This window comes from Adiantum capillus-veneris, chromosome 14, assembly GCF_014529385.1.
Source record: "Adiantum capillus-veneris isolate H3 chromosome 14, ASM1452938v2, whole genome shotgun sequence".
In the NCBI taxonomy this organism is placed as follows: Eukaryota; Viridiplantae; Streptophyta; class Polypodiopsida; order Polypodiales; family Pteridaceae; genus Adiantum; species Adiantum capillus-veneris.
In genome coordinates this window covers 1,263,843-1,274,544 of record NC_140944.1, presented here as the reverse complement: position 1 = coordinate 1,274,544, position 10,702 = coordinate 1,263,843, and positions in this window count along the sequence as shown.

The following is a 10,702-nucleotide window of genomic DNA, read 5'->3' as shown; positions in this document are numbered from 1 at the left end:
AGTTCGAGAACTTACCAGCATCAATGTTTCAGGAGGATGCCAACGCTGAGGATCACAAGTTCAAAACCTTTGAGATAATGTATTTTGAGGCTTGTCGCTCTTCAAATTTTGCTTTTCGATGCAACATGATGAAGATTTTGATGAAGGCTTTCTCTCCTCCATCAACAAGAATCTAAAGGGGATGGGAACTTGCGCGGGACTGCGAAGGTGGCATCTTCTACATCAATGTGAGGAAGCTTGGATGCCTCTCCTCTGATCTAAAGAAGCTTCATTGGGGGGAAGAGCTGCGAGTTATCCAACTTTACTACTTCGTTGGTACTACTAGAAATGACTACACTGTTATCTTTGAGGATGGCCTTGACATGACCTTAAATAAATGGGTTTTCAATCAAGTGGTGAAAGTGATCCCTACCTATAGGATCAAACCCATTTATGTCCCTGATATCTTTCCTCAAAATTAGAGTTTTGTATTCTATGAACCCCGCAAAGATGTTTATAAAAGCTACTACTCAGACAAAATAGTGGATTGTAAAAATTTATCCACAAATACCTATCAATTGTACCACTATGTCCCTGGGAATCCACCTCTAATAATCATATAGATGTTTAGTAGAGCTAACTTCTGTATACATCGTAATAGAATAAAAAGATGCTCATCTAGCTTCTTTGAGATCTCAACTTTGTACATATCTTGATATAAATAAAGTTATGGCATCTTGAATTTAATGAGTTAGCTGCTTTCCAAATTTTGTCTTGAGTTGTGGAAGTTTAAAGCACTTGATATTGCACTAAGTCTTAAATCAAACCATTGACAAGCATATTATTGCGTAGGTACCGTCAAATGCCTTATACACTATCGTACACGAGAAAAAATTTCTCTTGAAACAAGCCCAACCACCCACATTCAAAGGCCACGGAACCCATATCAAGCGCGATATTGAAGCCTGGATTGAGGCAGTGGAAGACTATTTTGAAGGTGCAGGGACCCAACCTGTAAACCAAACTATGCTTGCAATGTTTCTCTCACTGGCAATGCAAAAATATGGTGGAAACAACATTGCAAGGACTTGGGTTTTTCAGGATCTTCTCAGTCTTGGGAGGACATTAAAGAAGCGGTTACAACACATATCTTCCACCCGCTCATCGAGACGCCAAAATGAATGAGTTCTTTGCTCTAAAACAGTTATCCTTATTGGTGGGAGAGTACTACTCCAAATTTGTAACCTTGCAAAGATATGCCCCAAAATGTCCTTTGAGCAACAAGTAGCACGATTCTGTCAAGGATTGAATCATCCCTTGGATACCCGTCTTGAAGCAATGAGACCCACATCACTTCAGGATGATCTCTTAAGGGTAACACCTTTGGCGAAAGAAATGACCACGAATCATGGGAGAGAAGACTTTAGAAATCAAAGGGGCAGGCCAATTGGAGCCCTATATCTGCTAATCAAACTTATCAACCTCGCCATGTAGCAGTCACAACTACAATAGCTCAACTTGAACATTTGATGTTCGTTGTTATGAGTGTAATGAGATAGGACATTATAGGAACAGGTGTCCAAGGACAAGTGTAGCAACCACTGCAAATGCAATTCCTGTAGCACCAAATGGTAGAGGTAGACCGGTTTGTCGTGGTGGAGAAAGGAATGCAGGAAGAGGCCGTGGAAGAGGAGTTGTGGCTCAAACTCATGTCATTAATGGAAGAGCCAACAGTAGGAGACCTAGCTACTGAGAGAGTAATTTTTCACCCTTGAAACTTGAGAAAGGAAGCTTAGGAACAGAAGCATCATCAAACACCTCGTCAAATAGAAATATTTTCTTGAAGAAGATGCAACGTGGGAAGACAAAATGACTCTCCTTAAAGATAATCCGGACTTACCTTTGAGATAAGGACGTCTTAATTCTTCAAGTTGGAGAGAATGTAAGGTCTCTGGCACCCTTAGAGAGGGGATTGTTACCATATACATGTGGTAGTGATGTGTGTGAACACACTAGGACCGCCGAAGCATTTTTTCCCTCTTTAGGAGGTTTTTCCCTCCGTGCATTGTATATACGCCCATCACTCTAGGGCTATCAATATTTCCATCACACACTAAGTAACGCACTCTCTATTGTGTGCCTTGAGCTTCCTTCATCTTCTCCAAGCTGTGTGCGTTTCTCTGCAACCTTAATTCCAACAATTGGTATCAGAGCAAGTTGCATCCTCCCGGGCTTAGTCGCCAGCTACTCCAGCACATTCTTGCTCACTTTCTCCAATTTCAGTGAGCTTTGGCAAGTGTTCACAGGTCGACGAAAATTTTGAATGAGCTTGTAGAGCTCAGTCTGCTCAGATTTTTGATTCGAGCTCATTTCGGCCTCCGTTTCGACTATAGGCAGTATTGCACTGGCTATTTCATCATTTTGTGCAGAATTTTTGTCTATGCCATTTTTTGCATAACAGTTGCCTTACAGTCTTCTACGATTTGTGCTACATAGCACGTGTTGTTCCCGCTTCATTTCTCCTCTTTTCGGGTAGTTTCACATCAGGTGCAGCATTTACCATGGCTAACAACAACACAGATGTGTTCAAGATGTTTGTTGTTGAGGACAGGTTGGATGGAGACAATTACCCTATGTGGGCTTACATGATGCAACATGTTCTTGTGTCAAAGGGCGTCTAGAATATTGTGTAGGGCATTGATGTACGCCCTGGTTCTGAGGATGCAGACGATGTTGAGGATGTTGCGGGTCTTGCTACAAGGATTGCTTCTATTAGAGTTGTTTTGCCTACGGCAGAACAATCTCGTTGGGATGTAAAGGATGTGCAGGCTCATGCATTCATTGTGTTGTCTGTGAAGCGAATCATTGTTCCTCACATTTGTTCAGCAAAATTTGTAAAACAGGCTCGGGATATATTGGCTGGTCTTTTTGCAAGTCGCAATGAGGCTAAAATTGCTTTGCTGCGTAAAGAGATGGACTCGAAGATTATGCATGAGGAAGATGATATGGACACTTTCCTTACTGGTGTCAAGGATATCAATGAGCAACTTATTTCTGCAGGTGAAGTCATTTCAAACAGTTCCCTTGTGCAAACTGTTCTTGATGCCTTACCAGATTCCTACCAGACTTTTGCTAGTACTTGGAGACTGATGACCCAAGGAAATCCTGAAGTTGTCACGTTTGATGCATTATGCACATTGCTGTTGCAAGAAACACTTTCCAGAAAAAACAGGACTAGGCAGTGTGCATTTGAACAGCTTTTATTGCTTCTCAAAGAAAGGGTGGTAACAGCAATGCAGCCACTTCTTATGGTTCTACTGCGAGTGGAAAACTTCTGTTCCTAATGCTTCTGTTGGCAGCAATTTGTCTGGAGATTCTGGTGATAAGGGAAAAAAGAAGATGCGTTGCCATTATTGTAAAGCTAATGATCACTTGATCAAGCAGTGTCCTAAGTTGAAGGCCAAAGAGGCTAAGAAGAAAGCGGGTGGTTCCACTGCAAATGCTGGTTCCACTACAAATGTAGCCATTGTTGAGTCTTCTGTGAAAGGAGACTGTGATACTGATGTTGATGCAGAATGGGCTTTTAGCGCAGAGTGCACTTACAATCCTGTTGTCCATGATGCATGCTTGTCAGTTGCTACAGATTCACATGTGTGGTATTTTCACAGTGGTGCTACAAAGCACATTACCTCACATCATGAATTGTTCAACTCTCTCGAGTCTATCCCTCATGGGAATTAAGTCACTTGTGCCAACAATGCCTCTTATCCGGTTCAGGGAGTTGGAAAGATTGTGCTTACTACTACAAATGGAGTTCTTTCACACTTCTTGATGCACTTTATGGACCTGGGATCAAGAAGAATCTTTTGTCTGTATCTGCACTTGCTAGACTTGGACTTGTAGTCAAATTTGTGGATGGCAGATGTACAATTCATGATCTAAGTTTTGGTGATGAAATTGTTGCATCTGGGCTTTTGTGCCGTGGGCTTATAAGCTCACTTTGTATGACAAGTGTGGACAAAATTTTGTAAATGCAGTTGCAAATTCAAGGGCTATTTCAGATGCAAAACTTTGGCATGCACGTTTTCATCATCTGAATTTTGCCAATTTGCTGCGTTTGCAAAAATTTGATATGGTTGCTTCTTTGCCGCCTCTTGAAGTAGTTGTCAAACATGTTTGTCAAGGCTGTATTTTGGGTAAAATGCAGCGTTCTAAGTTTCCAAAGGATGGTTTAGTTAGGGCCTTATGCAAGTTGCAGCTTGTGCATAGTGATGTTTGTGGGCCCATGCAAACTCCGTCCTTCGGCAATTACATGTACTTCGTGACTTTCATTGATGATTACTCCAGGCATGCATGGGTATTTCTGCTTAAAGCGAAGTCCGAAGTTTTTATGTGCTTCAAATAATCTCTGGCTATAGCTGAAAATGTATCACAATGCACTATGGGTACCCTCCGTTCTGATCGAGGGGGAGGGTATATGTCTCATGAATTTAATGCATTTCTGGCTAGTCGTGAGATAAAACACCAATGTACAGTGCCTTATACACCTCAGCAAAATGGTGTTGCTGAGAGGAAAAATAGGTTTCTTACAGAAATGGCACGATGTATGGTCAAAAGTCAAGCTTTGCCGCATTCTTTTTGGCTTGAGGCCATCATATGTGCCACTTATGTACTTAACAGGTGTCCTACGAAAGCTTTGCAATCTATTACTCCATATGAAGCATGGCATGATAGAAAGCTTTCTATTGAGCACATGCGTGTTTTTGGTTGTTTGGCATATGCTTTGGTGCCACAAACACGGCGCAGAAATTTGGATGATAAGGCTGTCAAATGTATTTTTGTTCGTTATAGTGCTTAAAGCAAAGGTTACAGGTTGTATCATCCACAAACAAAGCATATTTTGGTTTCACAGGATGTAGTGTTTGTGGAAGATTTTGTTCAGCCCTTGCTATCATGTACTAGAGATAGTAATGTAAGCTCACAGGACATTTATGATACTTTCTTGGCTCTTTTTAGTGGTGGAAATACGAATGTAAATTCGAATGAGGCAAATGTACATCCTATGGGAGTTTCAGAAAATTTTATAGATCAGCCTATTACTGATACAGATGTACATGATGTACTTGATGAGGAAAGGGCTAAAAATGAGCAGGCTAGAGGTATGCCAAAATGGTTAGTGCATACATTGCGTAATAGTAAATTGGATGCACCTTTGTCTAGTCATACTCGTTTAGGCTCTCACCATGCATCTTGTGCATCAGATTGTTATTTTGTGGCCGGGCCAGCTTACATGATGTTGAGGAGCCTTTGTCTTTTGATGAAGCACAAAATTCAAAAAATTGGATGGCTGCCATGCAATCAGAATATGATGCACTTATAGAAGATGACACATGGACTTTATGTGATTTGCCTCCTAGCAGAAAGGCCATTGGTACGAAGTGGGCTTACAAGTTGAAACGCAAGCCAGATGGTGAGAACGATCGCCATCAGGTTCGACTTGTCGAAAAGGGTTATGCACAGCAAAAAAACCATAGATTATGAAGAGACTTTTGCTCCCACTTGTCGTATGACTACTGTGCATTTTCTATGTGCATTGGCAGCTCGTTTTGGTTGGGATGTACATCAATCAGACATTGTTATTGCTTTCTTGAATGGTGACATATTCGAGGAAGTTTATGTAACGTAGCCTCGCGGTTTTGTCAAGAAAGGACAAGACGACAAAGTGTGCAGATGTAAGAAGGCTTTGTATGGATTGAAGCAATCTCCTCGTGCTTGGTATGAGAAAGCTGACACTCATTTGGTCAAACAAGGCTATCATAATAGTTCAACAGAGAGCACATTGTATATAAAGCGTAAGGGTGATCTCATTGTGGTTCTTTATGTCGATGATTTGCTAATCACTGGACCAAATGAGAGACATATTGCTAAAATTAAGGCTGATTTGAATGCTACTTTCAAGATGATGTTAGAATTAGGGTTGCAGAAAAACACACACAGCTTGGAGAAGATGAAGGAAGCTCAAGGCACACAATAGAGAGTGTGTTACTTAGTGTGCTTTGGAAAGATAGATAGCCCTAGAGTGATGGGCGTATATATAATGCACGGGGGAAAAAACCTCCTAAAGAGGGAAAAAATGCCCCGGCGGTCCTAGTGTCTTCACACACATCACTACCACATGTATATGGTAACAAATCCCCCCTGGAGTGATGCGGTGAACGAGAGCTGGCACATGAGTAAAGGAAAGTGCCATGCCCTAAGGACAGGATCAGTCCACAAAGGGGAGTAAGCCCAAAGCTTTCCGGAAAGCTTCAAGCTTCTCATGAGACAATGCCTTTGTGAAAAGATCTGCAAGGTTGTCCTGTGGTGGCACATAAGCCAAGCTGATCTCTCCTGCTGAGAGCCTCTCCCTGACATAGTGTTAATGCACCTCAATGTGCTTTGTGCGAGCATGAAAAACTGGGTTCCTCGCAACTGCCAATGCGCTCTGACTGTCAGTGTAGATAGTGTTGGCAGTGTCCTGTCCAACACCCAAATCAGCCATACGGCATCTGAGCCATACACACTCAACCGTAGCTGTGAAGACTGCCCTGTACTCAACCTCACAAATAGAAGTGGCCACAGTAGGTTTCTTCTTGCTAAACCATGATATACATGAACTACCAAGCATGAAACAAAAACCACTTGTGGACAATCGCGTGTCAAAACAACCAGCCCAATCTGAGTCCGAAAAAGCATGTAACTCTGGCGGAAATGATCCCCCCTTGGGATAAAACAAGCCAAGATGTAAAGTGCCACTAAGGTAGCAGAAAATCCTCTTGACAGCCTCCCAATGCTTAGACCCTTGGCTATGCATAAATCTGCTGACGTATGAGACTGCAAATTGAATATTTGGCTTCGTGTTGCATACATAAATGAGGCAGCCAACAGTAGTTTGGGAAAGAGTGACATCAGCAGGATCGCTAGCATCATGTAGACTCAACTTCAAACCTGTTTCCATGGGAGTGGCAATAGGTTTGCAATCCTCAAGTCCAAACTTACATAGCAATGTCTCTATGTAACTTTTCTGACACAAGGCAATACCACCATCACACTGCTTAAATTGTATGCCCAAATAATGATGCAATAGCCCCAAATCTTTCATCTTGAAAGTAGCATTCAATTCAGCCTTAAATTCAGCAATATGTCTCTCATTTGGTCCAGTGATCAGCAAATCATCAACATAAAGAACCACAATGAGAAGTACATCACCCTCACGCTTTACATACAATGTGCTTTCTGTTGGACTGTCCTTGTTTAACCAAATGAGTGTTAGCTTTCTCATACCAAGCACGAGGAGATTGCTTCAACCCATACAAAGCTTTCTTACATCTGCACACTTTGTCCTCTTTCCTTTTATGACAAAACCGTGAGACTACGTTACATAAACTTCCTGAAATATGTCACCATTCAAGAAAGCAGTAACAATGTCTGGTTGATGTACATCCCAACCAAAATGAGCTGCCAATGCACATAGAAAACGCACAGTAGTCATACGACAAGTGGGAGCAAAAGTCTCTTCATAATCAATGCCTTTTTGTTGTGCATAACCCTTTGCAGCAAGTTGAGCCTTATGGCGATCGATCTCACCATCCGGCTTGCGTTTCAACTTGTAAACCCACTTCGTACCAATGGCCTTTTTGCCACGAGGCAAATCACATAAAGTCCATGTGTCATTTTCTATAAGTGCATCATATTCTGATTGCATGGCAGCCATCCAATTTTCTGAACTATGTACTTCATCAAAAGACAGAGGTTCCTCAACATCATGTAAGCGAGACACAGCCAAAGCATAACAATCTGATGCATAAGATGCATGGCGAGAGCCTGAACGAGTACGACTAGACAAAGGTGCATCCAATTTACTGTCACGCAAAGTGTGCATCAACCATTTTGGCATACCTCTAGCCTGCTCATTTTCAGCCCTTTCCTCATCAAGTACATCATGTACATCTACATCCGTAATAGGCTGATCTAAAACATTTTTAGAAACCCCCATAGGCTGTACATTTGCCTCATTGGAACTTACATTTGTATTTCCACCAATGAAAAGAGGCAACAAAGTGTCATAAATGTCCTGTGAGCTTACATTACTGTCTCTAGTACATGACAGCAAGGGCTGAATAGAATCTTCCATAAACACTACATCCCGAGAAACCAGAATACGTTTTTTTTTAGCAGATGATACAACCTGTAACCTTTGCTTTCAGCACTATAACCAACAAAAATACATTTGACAGCCTTATCATCCAATTTTTTGCGCTGCACTTCTGGCACCAAAGCATATGCTAAACAGCCAAAAACACGCATGTGCTCAATAGAAGGCTTTCTATCATGACATGCTTCATATGGAGTAATAGACTGCAAAGCTTTCGTAGGACACGTGTTTAGTACATAAGTCGCACACATGATGGCCTCAAGCCAAAAAGAATGCGGTAAAGCTTGACTTTTGACCATACATCGTGCCATTTTCATCAGTGACCTGTTTTTCCTCTCCGCAACACCATTTTGCTGAGGTGTATAAGGCACTGTACATTGGTGTTTTATCCCACGACTAGCCAGAAATGCATTAAATTCATGAGACATATACTACCCCCCCACCATCGGAACAGAGGGTGCCCATAGTACATTTTGAGACATTTTCAGCCATAGCGAGAAATTGTTTGAAGCACATAAAAACTTCGGACTTCGCTTTAATCGGAAATACCCATGCATTCCTGGAGTAATCATCAATGAAAGTCACGAAGTACAGGTAATTGCCCAAGGACGGAGTTTGCATGGGCCCACAAACATCACTATGCACAAGTTGCAACCTGCATGTGGCCCCGACTGAACCATCCTTTGGAAACTTAGAACGCTGCATCTTACCCAAAATACAGCCTTCACAAACATGTTTGACAGGTGCTTCAAGAGGTGGCAAAGAAGCAACCATATCAGATTTCTGCAAACGCAGCAAACTGGCAAAATTCAGATGACCAAAACGTGCATGCCAAAGTTTTGCATCTGAAATAGCCCTTGAATTTGCAACAGCATTTGCAAAATTTTGTCCACACTTGTCATACAAAGTGAGCTTATAGAGCCCATGGCACAAAAGGCCAGAGCAACAATTTCATCACCAAAACTGAGATCATGAACTGTACATCTGTCATCCATAAATTTGACCACAAGTCCAAGTCTAGCAAGTGCCGATACAGACAAGAGATTCTTCTTGATCCCAGGTACATAAAGCATCAACAAGTGTGAAGGAACTGCCATTAGCAGCCATGAGCACAATCTTTCCAACTCCCTGAACTGGATAAGAGGCGTTGTTGGCACAAGTGACTGAATTCCCATGAGGGACAGACTCGAGAGAGGTAAACAATTCACGATGTGAGGTAATGTGCTTTGTAGCACCACTGTCGAAATACCACACATGTGAAGCTGTAGCAACTGACAAGCATGCATCATGGACAGCAGGATTGTAAGTGCACTCTGCGCTAAAATCCCATTCTGCATCAACATCAGCAACATAGTCTCCTTTCACAGAAGACTCAACAATGGCTACATTTATAGTGGAACCAGCATTTGCAGTGGAACCACCCTCTTTCTTCTTAGCCTCTTTGGCCTTCAACTTAGGACTTGATCAAGTGATCATTAGCTTTACAATAATGGCAACGCATCTTCTTTTTGCCCTTATCACCAGAATTGCCAGACGAAGTGCTGCCAGCAGAAGCATTAGGAACATAATTTTTTCCACTGGCAGCAGAACCATAAGAAGTGGTTGCATTGCTGTTACCACCCTTTCTTTGAGAAGCAATAAAAGCCCCGTCGTGAATTTTCATAAAAATAGTTATTTATTCCAAAAACTAAATATAGCAGGTGTGTGCATCTGACACCTTAGTCTGTAGTCCTCAAGCTCTTCTTTTAATAAAAAGTTTCAAAAATAAATTTTGATAAGCCAAGGTCACTTTAGACAATTAAATCTTATCCTAATGTTAATAGATTAAATCCTAAGTCTAAGGTATGCATGTTGATGGGCATGTATGTGCATGTGTATGTATGTCCATAAATGACCCATGGCCATAGACCATCTCTTATGGTATGTTGACTCTAAGCGTGGGTAACTACATGAGGTGTATCACCCCAAAGGGTAAAGATGGACACCTCTAATGGCTAAGTAGGAGCTTGTGAGACCTCTACTCATTCTTTTAGCAAGAGGGGGAGAGCTAGGGAAGTATGGGGTTGATTCGGGCAACAAGAACCTCCAGACTCTATATAAAGGACATTCACACTCAATTTTACAGACACTTGAACAAACTGTTGGGATATAGGCGCTTGTGCCTTGCCCGGCAGCCCAGAGTCTGGGCGCCCATTGACTTGTATACCTTATACATAGCATAAGTGTATAGAGGGTTGCTCACTCTTTTTGAGTCTCCCCACCCACATCGTGTGTGTATCTCCTTCTCTCTCTCTCACTCTCCGTCTGTGGTGCTCCCTGATCCCCTTCAATTGGTATCAGAGCTATGCTTACCGCGGAGAGCATGACGGCTTTGAGAGCTTCGACGCGATAGCTCGCTCGCTCTCGACGGTGGAGTTCGATCGCGCAGTTTCACGGAGAGCGATTTTAGCTTGAGGAGCATTGTCTTTGGAGCTTAGGAGCTTGGTGTGGTCAAGCTTGGTCGAGGAGGCGGTTGCGGCTTCCTTGGTG